Source organism: Bos javanicus, chromosome 21 (genome assembly GCF_032452875.1).
Source record: "Bos javanicus breed banteng chromosome 21, ARS-OSU_banteng_1.0, whole genome shotgun sequence".
Lineage (NCBI taxonomy): Eukaryota > Metazoa > Chordata > Mammalia > Artiodactyla > Bovidae > Bos > Bos javanicus.
The window spans coordinates 35769868-35785687 of NC_083888.1; the positions used below are offsets into that span (position 1 = coordinate 35769868).

The 15820-nt window shown below is 37.3% G+C and overlaps 1 long non-coding RNA gene across 2 annotated transcripts in view; it reads right to left on the reverse strand.

Moving 5' to 3' along the window:
- Window positions 1-15820, reverse strand: part of LOC133234405 (uncharacterized) — a 392262-nt gene that overhangs the window by 317452 nt on the left and 58990 nt on the right. For both annotated transcript variants that reach the window (XR_009732129.1, XR_009732128.1), the window contains exons 2-3: window positions 7081-7374; window positions 2208-2332 (exon numbers count right to left, since the gene is read on the reverse strand). This is a non-coding gene — a long non-coding RNA (uncharacterized LOC133234405). The remainder of the gene's footprint in view (window positions 1-2207; window positions 2333-7080; window positions 7375-15820) is intronic.

The following is a 15820-nucleotide window of genomic DNA, read 5'->3' on the forward strand; positions in this document are numbered from 1 at the left end:
CAATAACCAAGGTATGAAAACAAACTATCAGTGAGTGAACATATTAAGGAAATGAGATTTGTGTGTGTGTTTAGCCATAAAATATGAAGGAAATCCTGCCATTTGCAACAACATGGATGAACCTTGAGGGTATCATGCTAAGTGAAATAAGTTCAGCATTGTCTAAAAGCATTTACTCTGGTAGCCCCTGGTACAACTACTTATTTTAGCCTGGTTTGGTGTGCTTTCTTAAACAGCTTCTTATCATCCACTCTTTTCAGAGGCCTGCCCAGTTGGAGTTCAAAGGGGAGTGTCACAGCATTGCTCATACGGGTACTAGGACAACTTTCACTGAGAGCTTGCCTGTTCATTTAGTGTTAAGTGACTTCAATTTTAATACATTTGTTCACTACCTCCTTTCAGAAAGGATTTGTTAGTTTCTAAAATGATAAATATTTTTAAAAAGTAGTAAAATATAACAATACAGAAACATAGCTAAGGAGAGAAAACAGATGCACCAATAATAAAGCTCAAAATGGTTTTTGGGATTGAGCATAAAAACTATGTATGTTTCCTTGTATCCAAGTCAAGGATGTATACAAGAGTAGAATACATATAATTTCTTATGGAAACCAAAAGTTTTTCTACCTTCAAACTTTTAAAGAAATGTCTAATGTTAGGTTACTGTATGGCAGACATTGAATGCTATGATATACAACATCCTCCATAGAAATTTCATGGTAAATGCAAAAGTTGTGTAACTATTTGTCTATATTTACCTTACAAAAATTAAAGATATAACAATTCATTAAATATTATTTTGAGGGGAAATAAAGCTCAATGATTTAGCTTTCTTTTTTCTCAGATTTTTCTAGGAAAACCTGTAAGACTTGAATTATCTTCCAGCCATTTGAGCTACTGACTATAAATAGCTATAAGATAGTCTAAGATTAAAATCTCCAGAAAAAGTCTGGGGTAGTGATAACTTAGAGTAGATCTAAATAGTTTGAATCACAGTAGAATAAATGATAGACTTAATATCCTATTATTCACATTAGACATTTTAAGTTATTATTCTTACTCATCTAGAAATCGATTTTACTTCTATGTGTGATTGTGGGCTACAAGGGAATTATCAGGTAAAACCACCTTTCTCCTCAAGAAGAGGCTTTGCAAACATTTTAGCACTCCAATCAGTGTTTGCTTAGACTATTATCAGCAATGGCAAATGAATACTGTATTGACAGTCTGTTTTGCCCAGAACATTCAGTTGTGTGTTGTGAATAGCAAAAATAGAAATAGCAAAACTGTACTTTCAGTGGGGTTTACAACCTAGTTAGGCAGAAAGGTAAGAATCAAAAAGCCAATGGAAAAATATGTTAAATATACAAGTTAAATGTCAAACGACTGTCAGTATTTTATGTTACTGGGAAACAGTGACCAGGTTACTCATCTATGATTAAAATTTGTCTTCACTGCAAAAATACATACATCTGTTACTTACTGCATAAGGATACAGGTGCTGGCGTAATTAGCTGAGTTCTGGTTGGTACCTCGGACCTCTTGGCCACACTCAGTCACTTTTCCTGGGGCAATAGGTAGTAAACAACTTGCAGGAGGGTGATTTCACTTAACATGAGAGCTCTATCCTTTTGGAATGCTGCCCACTTTTACACATTCTTATAGGAACTCCTAGAACTCCAGTTTTGTTATTTCTATTTTTGTTATTCCCAACACTTTGTAACTTAACGTCAATAATTCTTACATTATATATAACCAAAAACAGCTGTAAGCGGAGATACACAAAATATATTTCTGAGATTCATGTGTAGTCAGCTCTCTGAATTGGTGGCTTCCTAGAAATTAATTTTAAGTCATCGTCTAATTTCCCAGTAAAGTGAAAGACAGTAAGTTAAATAAGAGTGAAGATAAGGGAACAATCTCTGAGGGCCATAGGAGTTGAACAAAGTTTATGAGGGAAGGGGAGCTTGAGACAGGCTTGGAAAGAAGGAAGGGATTGAGTTAAGCAGGGAGAAGGAGGCACTGGGAAGAAATCAATACTGTAAGTTTGATGAGGCTCTAGAACTGCAGCCTCCAGAAGGACATGGGCTGTGGTGATCCACTTTCCCTACTTGCATTAAGTTAGCAGAAAATTCATTAGAATCATGTAGTTCATCTCAGGTTCTCCTTCAACTAAATGATGATAGCTCAGGATTTCCATATCCTACCTTGCCCCCTGATGAGTCCCAGTTGTGCCAAGGAGTATGTGACCTGCAGTGGCTTGGGATTTTGTCAAAATCTTCTGTCCTCAATGTATCAGCAGCTCATCAGCTTCATGGGCACAGTCTTCTTCCTGCAGTAGATGAAAAGTTTTCGTGTGAAGAGCAGCGGAAGCCCACCCTATAAAATGGAGTAAATTTTATATTAACCCATCAGGTTGGATGGCTGCTCAGTTTGGCACAGGGACTTCAAATTTTATCTTCAGTAGTCCTCTCCAAGTAGCTGCAGTCTGTAATAATGTGCATGCCTTCTAGTTCATTTCCTTCAAGGTCAGTCATCAGTCCACACTGGAAATGAACTCAGGGAATATTGAAGAAACAATCAAGTTTAGAAGAGATTTTCAGAATTCCAATACTGTACAGCTAGTAATAATCATGCTGCACTTGAAAGAGGAATTGGAACTGCAGTCTGTTTTAATATGCAACATAATGTCTATGCTACATTAAAGAAATCCAAAGCATTTTATTGACATGGGTTTAGAGTAGGGCTTACTCTGTAGAAGGGAGAAACATGCTTGGGTGATACACTTGTGTGTGTGTGCTTAGTCACCCAGTCATGTCCAACTCTTTGCAAATGCATGGACTGAAGCTCACCAGGCTCTGTCCATGGGGATTCTCCAAGCAAGAATACTGGAGTTGGTTGCAATGCCCTTCTCCAGGGAATCTTTCCGACCCAGGAATCGAACCAGGGTCCCCGGTATTGCAGGTGGATTCTTTACCAGCTGAGCTACCAGGGAAGCCCAAAGAGTGATCTATTTCTGCCTGATAGGTGATACACTTGCAGGCATCATTACAGAAGACTAAACATCAGTCTCAGGAAAGTCATCCAAGGAAGGGATAAAGGGTGGGGGGAAACCAGGAGTTAAGGTGGTGGCCTTTGGAGACCTGGCTTGCAACCCTGTCTCTACTACCCACCATTCTGTGACCTTGCACATCCATGACTATTATACCCTCAAGGAGCAGATGACTTTAGGATCTTGGGGAACTTCTCACAGTTTCTAAACTTTCTAGGCTGTCTGTGCCTGTTCTAGATATAATTTCAAAAATGGCCAGTCATTGTCTTTTGCAAATTCAAATACCTTTTCTTCAATAAATCATAACTGAAAAGGTCTTAGTTATGACAATTCCAATGAGGTGGTTCGTATTTTATCCTCCAACAAAGAATGTTAAATTTGTAGGATTTTAGACATTGGTAAATAAACAGATTAAGGACAGAGGAGGTATCCCTGATGTCTTTGAAATCACATCATGGTTTTACTACTACTTAAATAAAAATTTTAACAGTTCAGGGACAAATACTGAAAGCATTTACCAATGCAATAACATGATGCCTGGAATTTTCTTAAAAATAAACCTTGAGGGAGAGAGAGGAAGTGGGTGTACACATAGATGAAACAGGACTTGCCAAATACTGATAATTACTGAAGTTTTTGATGGGGATACATTTTACTGTTCTATATAGGTTTTATTTGAAAATATCCATAAGAAAATTTTTTTCAAAATTATCCTTTACAGTGGACAGTACAGAAACATAGAATGAAGTTTATACTGTAAATACATTTCTACATCTCCTCCTGTCCTTATTGTACCTTATACACATAGACAGATTTAATCAATTAGTGGTGAATCAGGCTTCAGTTCTTAAAATTTGTTGCAAAAGTTTTATAATAGCTTTTGGTTCAAATGTTAGAGTTGAAACTCAATCAGCCATATTCATTTTTTTTGTGGACCACAGTAACCAGCAGCAACAAGAATAATGTCCACCCAGGAAATAAAGTTACCACATTGGATGCTGAGCAACAAAAACCCTTGTCTATTAAAACAAAATATAAACTCATCAGGCTTATTATTACTAGTAGGAATAGCATCATCGATTTTTGTACTCTGATACTGGCATGAATTTCTTAGTTCAGCTGACATTCCCATTCAACTACCCAGATTCCCCGGGTTCAACTCATTTTGTGGTGTTAAATATCTTGGGGATGATCCCAGCTATAGGCAAAACATCAATCTGAGCCAAATTTACCAATTTTTTGGGAGCCACAATTAGTCAGAACTCTCCTTCTGGGTGTTGAGGACCAAGCTGTTTACTAAGATAACAGTGGGAACACTTTGTACATTAGCTCCTTGTCAAAGCAAGTCCTTTCACTGGATGGCTGTCCTCATACAAATGTTGAGACTATTGCTGGCTCCTTATTTCTCTACCCATTTCTTCCCAAAGGATGGCTCAAGTTTCACCTTTTCCATATGAGCATTCATTGACAAATTTAGTCTATAGTTAACTTTCCTTGAATTTTTTGCATATTTATTCACTCAAAAAACATTGATAAATTATGAACACACTACACACATGTAAGTACACACACATTAAGCACAATGACTACATGGTCAATGTTCAATAAATACGTTTTGACTGATTGATTAAAATATATAGATTTTTTTAGTGGGATAAATGTTGCAACCAAAATTTACCACACAAAATTAGGGAGCTATTTTTCTCTAATAAATTAATGCTGGCTACATGTGAATCATTTTAGTAGTCTTTGTGTGGAACAATGATAAACAAAAGAATCCTCTTAAGAAATTAATATTCAGGGGTCTAAGCAAAAATATGTATACTGATAACTAAAGTGAAGTCAATTAATGGCCAAGTGAATTTTGAGTAACAAACTAGGTAAATTCCAGATTCCCTCCAGGATGTTGCTATCCTGACCTCAGTTCAGTCTCATGGTTCCCAGGAACACCTAATGACAAATTCTTCACCTCCTGTTATCAACTCTACTGACCTGATGAGTAATAATGATGTCACACAGCCAAATTCCAGTCTCATCTTTCATCAGGAAGCTGGGGAATAGCTGTTTTAGAACCTGAATCAGCATCTGTTTTGTCCCTGATTCCCAGCCACCATTTTTCCCCCCAATAAAGCATGCATTTAAATCTGTTAATCACAACTTAATGATTATAATCCAGGATCATAACAGGGATCCTGGAAGTGGTATATCATCACTTTACACAAGTTTATAATGTTCCTGCCAAGTCTGCAATAAAAAGTGGCTTCCTCATGTAAAATGCAAATTTGTTTGCCATGACACTTAGTTAACAGTCTCAATTAATTGGTTAAGAAAATCTCTCATCTTCCAGAAGAGGTGAATACTTTAAAGATAAATTCCTTTGCACAGGATTTACTTAGAGCTGACCTCTCTTTCCACTACTTTTAATGGGCTCATAGCTTACTTACTTAATTTTTTTCTTAAGAATAAAATCCAAATGAACTTTTTAATCTGTTCTATAATAGAGGAACAGAGAGATCTACTAAAATTATATAAAAAATAGACTACATGCAAGTGGTATCTGTGTTCATTTCTATGTATAGAAACATAACTGAAGTCACTGATAAATGCGTAGAAATTATAAAGTGCCATTTACCTCTTTCTTCTGGGCTCCAAGTTCAAATATCCAACTGCATCTTGAAATCTCCCACTGGAAGGCTTACCATAACCTTCACCACACAGATTGAAATGGATTCCTTGGTTACCACCTACCCTCACACTGATTTCTTTCCCAGCCCTCATCGTTTCACTATAGGGCATCTACCCAATTGCTCGAGCAAGAAGGCTACAGATACTCCTAAAGCCTCCCTCTATACCATTCTGTATATTCAACTGTCAGAAAATATTGGCATTTCTTCCTCCAAAATGTATTTAAAATCTATTTGCCTGCCTTGATCGCCACTCTATTTCTAGTCCAATTTCTCATCACGTCTTGCCTGAACCAGTGCAGTTTCCCCCACTGTATCTCCCGGCCTATATTCTTACCCTTCTGTAATTCATTCTCCCCACAACAGCCAGATCAATTGCTGTAAACATAAATCACCTCCTCTTACTTTCCTGCTATATACCCATCAGTGGTTTTCGATTTTACTTGAATAAAATCCAAATCTTCTACACAGCTGAAGCTGTTTGCTCTGCTTGCAACACTCTTTGTCCCCACTTCTCATTTTGTAGACCTGGACAATTGACTTCCTCGGAGAAGACATCCTTCGTTACCTACCTATATAGATTTCTAGGTATGAGGGCTTTTATTTCTTTCATGGAACTCACTACAATGAATGGAAGCTTGGATTAAAGCATGGAGACTATTTATTTGGGTTCATCCAAAAGCAAGACTCTTAGGCTACTACCATTCTACTTCCTGTCTATACTGTATGAAGTGATTTAATGGTTTGGCAAACATTTCTTTTTAAACTCATTGTAATATTCCACTTGTATCCTCCTGGTTTTGATTGATGGGAGAAAGGTGAAGATGCTAAAATGGGTTAGCCTGTCTGTCAATATAAACTATATTCATCCTTCTAGGCACATTCTTTTCTTCATGGAACTGCCATCATTTTGGGGACACCTTTTTGTTTGCCTGAATAGCACAATCATGATAGTTATATAGTAGTCACATGGCAATTCTGTATAATGGTTGAAGTTTGAAACCATGCCGTTATAGTTTCATCTTTTAAAGAACAATGTATTTTAGGCTAAATTTATCTTACCATATTGGCAGCCTTATATTTCTAGTCCACAATTCTATGTAGGACCATAGTAGTATCTTTTCAAATTTAGTAAATTTGCCAATTAAATGTAAACTGGGAAGGATAGATGGATATAATCAGAGAAATATTTTCATTTTTAATATATTCTTTGACTATATTTTCTACCTTTCTTTGTAACTAATGGAAATTTCAACTGTGAGCCAATGGCATAAACAAAGGATATTTCTAGCATATATTTTTTTCCCAAACATTTTTATACCTTATGAATCCTTATGAACCTACCATAATCAGAATTCCTGCTGAGTATGGAAGAGAGTAGGAAGGGTTGAAATTGCAGCAGCTGTAGTACGCCCGGACTCTGCTGAAATCAAAGGCAGTTGAATCTTTTCTTCCATACTGGCTGACTTCTGAACAATAGATTGGATCCCAGCTTTGGATTCTAAATCTTTTTGATGTCTATTGTGAAAATACGTTCTACCATCATAGGATCTAATAGCTGCTCTCCCTCCTGGAAGGCATCATAGTCTGGTAGCACTCAGAGCTTTTAGCTTGTTAGTGCAAATCAAATTTTATTGCCTGCATTTGAGAGAAAAGGACAGTAAAATCGCACATCCATACATAATTTTGGTTATTTGTAAAAGGTTAAAAAAGAAGAATGGTGGCAAAAGCTGCAGCATTTTCTGAAGGCTTAAGAAATTACACTGAAGCACACACGCACACACAGCAGCAGCAGCCACTGGTTCCTGATAGTGCACAAAAGACAAACTAAATGTTAGCTAAGTGATTTACTGTCAACACGGGATGACATTTTGACATGCACTGTTTTTATGTTTTCCCATTTCCAGTATGAAATTTGTGGAACTTTTAAAGCTGTTTGACTCTAGAAGCCTGCTTAGCAGCTCTGAGCACTCAAACCCTGGAGACAGTAAGTGGCGAGGGGAGGTAAAGAATTACCAATAAATTGGGAGTTGAGAAGCAAGAGTGATGAGAGAGGCAAGTGCTGATATTAGAAACTTTGATTTGGGGGTTTATAAAGGTAACTGAATGTGACATTCAGTCATCTGGATTCTGAAATGGGTGAGTGCAAGGATTACAGATGATGGCTTTTAGTGAAGGGCAGAATCTTTTAAATCTTTTATGGCTGAAGTTTCAAGGCAAAGTCAAAAGTAGATTAGAAGATAATCAATACTCAGGCTTACCAGGAGGTTTTGAACATTTTTACTCAGAGTACCTAACTTAGGAAATGGTTTTGGAAAACAGTTTTCAAGTAGAACCAGGAAAGGGGGCTTTTTTAAGGTGATTACAGAAAAAGATATTTTAAAAATACAGATTAAGTAGTATAACCATCTCATTCATCCATATAAAACATCCAAAATGGTTATCTGCATATAATTATGGCATTTCTGATATGCAAACATCCAAAACTTCTACTGAGCAAAACCTTTAACCTCACAACTTTTTTCACATGAAGCAGAGGACTGGGGGCAATTAGAAGTGTATAATAATGACTGCTTTTTTCTAATCTGGAGTCTTGATGACATGTTCTCTAGGCCATGGCTGGAGCAAATTGACAAGTGTGACTATACTTGTTGAACCTTCGAGAGATTTTTGCAAAAAGTGTTTTTGGACCCAGTCTGGTATATGTAAAAATTTGTCTTTGTTTTCCATCTGAAAATTAACTGTGAATGTGTTCTTAAAATGAAAATGCCATAGTTTAATCTATTTGTCAACATGTATCAAGCCTCTATCAAATATTAGGAACACCCATATATGTAAATATTTTCTAAATGTTACTACAGCTTGCTAGACATTTCTCCTCCGTCAAAATTCCTGCCCTACTCTTTCCGTACATCTCAGGTCATGATTCTGCATCATATTTAAATGATAAATCTATATGTCCTTGTCTTCCACTTCTCTGCATCTGTATCCATTTTTACCTTGTCCCCTATTTATTGAAGAAATTCCTCTATTTATGCCAGCAAATTTGGAAAGCATAGCAGTGGCCACAGGACTGGAAAAGTTCAGTTTTTATTCTAATGCCAAAGAAAGGCAATGCCAAGGACTATTCAAACTACCATACAATTGTACTCATTTCACATGCTAGAAAGGTAATGCTCAAAATCCTTCAAGTTAGGCTTCAGCAGTATGTGAACCAAGAACTTCCAGATGTACAAGCTAGATTTAGAAAAGGCAGAGGAACCAGAGATCAAACTGCCAGTGTTCATTGTTTCATAGAGAAAGCAAGGGAATTCCAGAAAAACATCTGCTTCGTTGACTATGCTAAAACCTTTGACTGTGTGGATCACAAACTGTGGAAAATTCTTAAGGAGATGAGATAACCAGACCACCTTACATGCCTCCTGAGAAACCTCTATGCAGGACAAGAAGCAACAGTTAAAACTTTACATGTAACAACTGACTGGTTCAAAATTGGGAAAGGAGTACATCAAGGCTGTATATTGTCACCCTGCTTATTTAACTTATATGAAGAGTACATCATGCTAAATGCTGGCCTGGATGACTCATAAGCTGGAATCAACATTGCTGGGAGAAATATCAACAACTTCAGATATGCAGATAATACCTCTCTAATGGCAGAAAGTGAAGAGGAACTAAACAGCCTCTTGATGAAAGTGAGAGAGGATAGTGAAAAAGCTGGCTTAAAACTCAGCATTCAAAAAACTAAGATAATGGCATCTGTTCCCATTGACTCATGGCAAATAGATGGATAAAAAGTGGAAACAGTAACAGGTTTCATTTTCTTGGGCTCCAAAATCACTTCAGATGGTGACTACAGCCATGAAATTAAAAGACACTTGCTCCTTGGAAGAAAAACTATGACAAACATAGACAATGTATTAAAAAGCAGAGTTATCACTTTGCTGACCAAGGTCCATATAGTCAAACCTATGGTTTTTTCAGTACTCTTGTATGGATGTGAAGGAGATCAGCCCTGGGATTTATTTGGAGGGAATGATGCTAAAGCTGAAACTCCAGTACTTTGGCCACCTCATGCAAAGAGTTGACTCATTGGAAAAGACTCTGATGATGGGAGGGATTGGGGGCGGGAGGAGAAGGAGATGACAGAGGATGAGATGGCTGGATGGCATCACCGACTCGATGGACATGAGTTTGAGTGAACTCTGGGAGTTGGTGATGGAGAAGGAGGCCTGGCATGCTGCAATTCATGGGGTTGCAAAGAGTCGGACACTACTGAGCAACTGAACTGAACGGAACTGTATGGATGTGAGAGTTGGGCCATAATGAAGGCTGAGTACTGAAGAACTGATGCTTTCAAATTATCATGCTGGAGAAGACCCTTGAGAGTCCCTTGGACAGCACAGAGACCAAACCAGTCAGTACTAAAGGAAATCAACCATGAATATTCACTGGAAGTTCTGATGCTTAGGCTCCCATACTTTGGCCACCTGATGCGAAGAGCCAACTCATTGGAAAAAATCCTGATGCTGGGAAAGATTGAGGACAGAAGGAAAAGGGGGTAACAGAGGATGGGATGGTTGGATGGCATCATCAATTCAATGGGCATGAGTTTGAGCAAATTCTGGGAGATAGTGAAGGACAGGGAAGCCTGGTGTGCTGCAGTTCATGGGATCTCAGAGAGTCAGACATGACTTAGCAACTGAATTACAACATTGAAGATCAAACTGCCCACCTATTGAGCCTTTTCATAGGCTTAGCATCTCTTTATTAATTCCACTGTCAGAGTCTTTCTCTGCCTTACTTTTCCCATTAGCAAATTTTCCCATTAGCAACGAATGTGTTTAGTCTCTAGTCTTCAGGAACAGTCCTCTTTGAGTCTCAGATTCCTATCCAGATATCCCCTTTTATATATTCCTCTTTACAGAATGACTTTTCAAGAATTGTTTATACCTACTGTTTCCATTGACTCTCATCATTATTTACTCCTTATTCCACTCCAGATTGGGCTACATCTTCCCATCCTCACTCCACTTAAAAGCTATTTATTCCAAGGTTCCTAATGATGTCTCCACTGTTAAAAAGAAGGCTTCTTTTCTGTTCTCATTTCATCTGCCTCTTACCATATTCAGGGGTGTAGATCATGCCCTCCTTGAAATACTGTCTTCCTTCGATTTCCAGAACACTATTTCCTTCTGGTTTATCTCTGAAATTTTTTACCACACCTTCTCAGGGTTTTTTGTTTGTTCATTTTCTTGATGACTCCAGAGATTGTTCCAGCTTCTCTATACTTCTCTCAACCTTTTTTTTTTTTTTAATCAATGAACTCTATCCCTGTGACTTTAAATACGTTTTATCTCAAGGCTTTCTTCTGGGCTCCATGTTCAAATATCTAACTGGAAATCACCTATTGGCAGGTTTACCGTAACCTCCACTATACAGATTGAAATAGATTCCTTGATTGCCACCTACCCACCCAATGATTTCTTCTCCAGCTCTCATCTTTTCATTAGAAGGCACTATCTACCCAATTGCTCAAGCAAGAAGCCTACAGATACTCCTAAATCCTCCCTTGCATCATTCTTTATATTCAGCTATCAGCAAACACTGCATTTCTTTCTCCAAAATGTATTTAAAATCCATTTGCCTGCCTTGATCTCCACTCTCACTATTCCTAGTTCAATTTCTCATCATGTCTTGCCTGGACCAGTGCAGTTTCCCCCACTGTATCTCCCTGCCTATATTCTCACCCTTCTGTAATTCATTCTCCCATAACAGCTAGATCAATTGTTTTAAACCTAAATCATCTCCTCTTACTTCCCTGCCTACCAACTCATCAATGGCTTTCCATTGCACTTGAATAAAATCTGAATCCTTTACATGGCTAAAGCTGATTTCTCTGCTTGTAACACATGTTGTCCCCAATTCTCATTCTTTAGAGCTTGACAGTTGACTTCCTCAGAGAAGACATCCTTCACTACCTATGTAGATTTCTAGGTACTGGGGCTTTATCTCTTTCATAGAATCCATCACATCAATTTGTTCATTTTTTCTTTGTTAGTTGATTCCAAACTACTGAGAACAGGGCCCATGATTGTTTTATTCATACATTATCCAATGCCTACTTCTTCCTCTTAAATATTTGTAGTTTTATCCTTATATTTCAATCAATGAAAGAAAGAAGAAAGAAAATGATTTGATTTTTAACAAATTTACCAAGACTTGACTTAAATCACTCAAAATTCAAAATTCAGAATATCTGGCACCAGCAAGTTATTGATCTGATGGCACATTTCACTGAAGCAAGAGCTGTGTGTAGTTCACATCCCCTTCTAGTACTGTTCCTTCAATAATAACACAGGGTCACCCTATATACCTGTTACTTTTAAAATCTATTTAATCAGCTTCTCAAAATGGTCATTCAATTTCCTCTCTGAGAAGAAGCCTGAATTTTACTTGCAATTTTAGTTTCAAGCAAAGTATAAGGACTATATTATACTTAATTTTAAAAACTTTCCTTCATTAAGGAATGAATCTTTGTACTTTGCATTCAGTTTTAAGAGCTCATCAAATGTTAAACACAGTAATGAAAGTTTTGCAAATTCCACCATTTTCAGATTCTATCTTTCCTTAGCAGTTGAATTATTTATATGATACACTTACTGACAATATAAATTCTAAGGATGACTAAACTGAATCACAAGTTTTCAGACAAGTTAACAATCAGCCCCTTTGGGCAACTGAATATTATCAGCTATTATTTGATGTTAGAGGCATTTCATATTAAATGAAATTAGATGAAAATTCTCAGATGAGGTTTAGACTTGAATGTGTGATATGCATCCATATAGAACTGGATGAACTGGTACAAAAACCTGAGCAAAAAGCAAATGAACACTGGCCTAATGAAGGTCAGGGAGAGACCTCATGAGAATTTTAACATGCTTCCACTTCTTTGCCCTTTTCATTTGGTTTTTAAGGACATCTATAATTATTGGATGACCAAGAGGTTGTATTGATATGTGACTATTGTATCAATCATTTTTTTTCCATTAGAGTTTTTTCTTCCTGTGATCCTAATAGTCAATATCTGCATAATCAATTGAATTGTACATTCAGTCAATGTGGTCTGGTAATGGAGAAGTCACTATCCCTCTAATCCACATTTCTAAACCCTAATTTGTACCATGAAATCTGACTTAAATTGGTTTTCTTTTGGCAAATATCTGCCTTCACTCAGTACGAGAAAAACAGAAACATTTACCAACAGAACACATATTTGCAATGTTTACTAGGGAGCAAGGTGATGAACCTTAATAAATGCTAATACAGAACACTGCTTGTTGCATGCCCTGTAGCACTTCTGTGTCATAACTTTCAGCTTTCCATCTAGACTATAAGTTCCCTTAGGCAGTGTTGTAAATCATATCATTGTCAAAAATATTCCCTGCCCCTCATTTCCAGGCCTTCTTGACAGAAGGATTATTCTTTCCACCTCATTGACAATTGGCTTGTAGATGTGACCTAATTTGGCCAACGAAATATGAGTTAATGTAACATATGCCACTTCCAAGCAGAAATTTTAAAAGCTACCATGTGATTCTGCCATTGCTATTTCCCCACTACTGTAAGACCAGCATGAACAGGCAGGAGTTGCTCCTTCAGCCTAAATTGCAAAATGATAATTGACATGGAACATAGGCAAAGCCAAGCTTTAAAAACATATCAGCAACAAATAAGTCTTTGTCATTAAAGGCATCTAGGATTCTTGGTGGTTCATTGTTCTTAGAGAGAAACCTACCTTAAACTAACTAAGGTAAACTATATAACCTCAAATCCCGGCAGAATGTATGGTGCAAAGATGATTGATAATTTGTAGAATGAGCAAATGAACCAGAAAAAGAGACACTAGAATGCATTTCATTGCAAGATTTTATTCCTTCCCAAACCATATCTGTTACAGAAATAAAACGTATTCTAGTCACTGAGATAAAGAATCCAGTTCCAAGGCAGAAATCTATTTAGGGATAAGTTGTTACTACCATTGGTACTCTAAGAAAACTAGCAGCAATTTTTATACTTGGAGATTTCGAGGTTTTAAGTATAGCAAAATATTCAAGTACATAAATTATAAGTACTACTGAAAAAAAGATCCCAGTTCTTGCAGATTAAATGGTAATCCCTATCTCTTAATTTTCCCTGCCTGGGGAGCTTTGATAAGAATAAGTGATGCTGTGCTGCCTATGCTTATCAGACATGACCACACGTTTCCTAAGGAGAACATCCATCAGGCACCCCTACTGCCTGTGGGGGTTATATCCAGAGTCAGAGGAAATTACAGCAGTCAAGCTAGCCTTAATTAGTCCTGCACTTAATTTTGGTAAGTGCTTTGAGTAATTGTTTATTTTCCCCAATTTAAAAAATGCCAAACTATTAGTATTTCACATCACAAGCACTATCCTGAGGAACTTTTGTGCTCCATGATCTTTGCAGCCTCCTTTGTTGTCTCCATAGGACTAATTATTGGCCTCATGGGCTTGCCTATTTCACCTCGGAGGCCAGCGTGGAACAATAATGTACTTTAGTAAAATGTGATACAAAAGTTTAAGTCTGAATTTAAATAACAAGGATAAGAAGAAATCTGGCAATCATATATGAAGCTCATCTGTATGTGCAAATATATTTGGATCTACGTTGAGTTGTCTACATGATTGGCCGCTGCAGTGTTCACACGTGGTTATATAGACTGGCCATCTGAAAGATGCCTGCATGGTCACAGTCAGCCATCAATAGAAGGTGATTTTTGCTGTCTTCCAAAAGCCCTCTGGATCCATGACCAAGGATGGTTATAGGAAGCAGAAATCTATCTTTTGGTTCTCCCTGACAGGTCAGAAACAGTTAACCACTAGGAACACTTTCTCTCCCCACCCCTACCCTTACTCTTCAACAACAGATGGTTGAAACAAGAGTAGGGCCTAGGTAAGACGCAAATGAAGATACCTCTCAGGTCATAGTGTAATATCAATTATTGTTCTAGATAAGAGTGTATGCCTCGGGCTCTCATTTATTAAAAAAAAAAAATAAGAAAAGGGAAGAAGCCAGTTTGGTTTCGGATAATACCAAGGTTCCAGTCACCAACTAAACATTTGAATTCAAAATGTAATGTGGGTGCACAGTGCTCCTATTTTTGTGCCCTAACAAAGTACCTTCTTTGGTATTTTTCCTTTTCCTATATCCTACTCATGATTGAAAGCAAATAATTTATAATGAATGATGCCTTTAAGGTAGAGTGAAATTGCTACCTGCTTTTATAAGTGGTAATGGAAACCTGTAGACATGGTGGGTAATAACTTACCTCATTAATTTTCCCAGACTTGTTTTAGGCAATAAACACCTGATTTGAAATGTTGAGGTGTACAGAAACACCTTGGCCTTCAAGGGAACATATTTGGTCCCATAATATCCCAACTTTTGACAACTTTATCCAATTTTTTTATCTAGTGAATTAGGATATTCTGAATGTGGACTGACTTTTTTTGTGGGTTAATGTATATATGCTACTTTGCCTTTCTCTCATCGTGGAATTACATTTAATAAGAAAAATGCATCTATGTGGTCTTTGAATGGAACACAAAAGTAATTTCAGAGCATTTGTCTATAATTGGAGGGCCCCTGCCTATGAAGTTACAAAGACAGAGTGACCCTGCAGACTCTTGTTTTGATAAAGTAACTAAAGTGCTTACATTCAGGCACTGTCGATATGTGAAAGTTTGCTCTGATGGGTGATTCAGAGAATAGCAATAATGATGATAATGACAAGGATGATCATAATGAAAGTGGGAGTATTTTTGGAAAACAGTGTTCTGCCTCATTCAAAGCCAACAAAACGGGGACACTGGGGAGCCTGTTGGGCATAGAAACTGCCTACAATGAGTTGCAGCTCCTGCTGCCCTTTTCAGACGACCTCGCTGCTGTGGATGAGCTCCTTGAACCATCTTTCCAATATTTGCAGTGTGCAAAATCCTTATTTCTATCAAAAAGAAAGAAAAACAAAGCAACCAAGACCTTCCTACTATCAGCACTA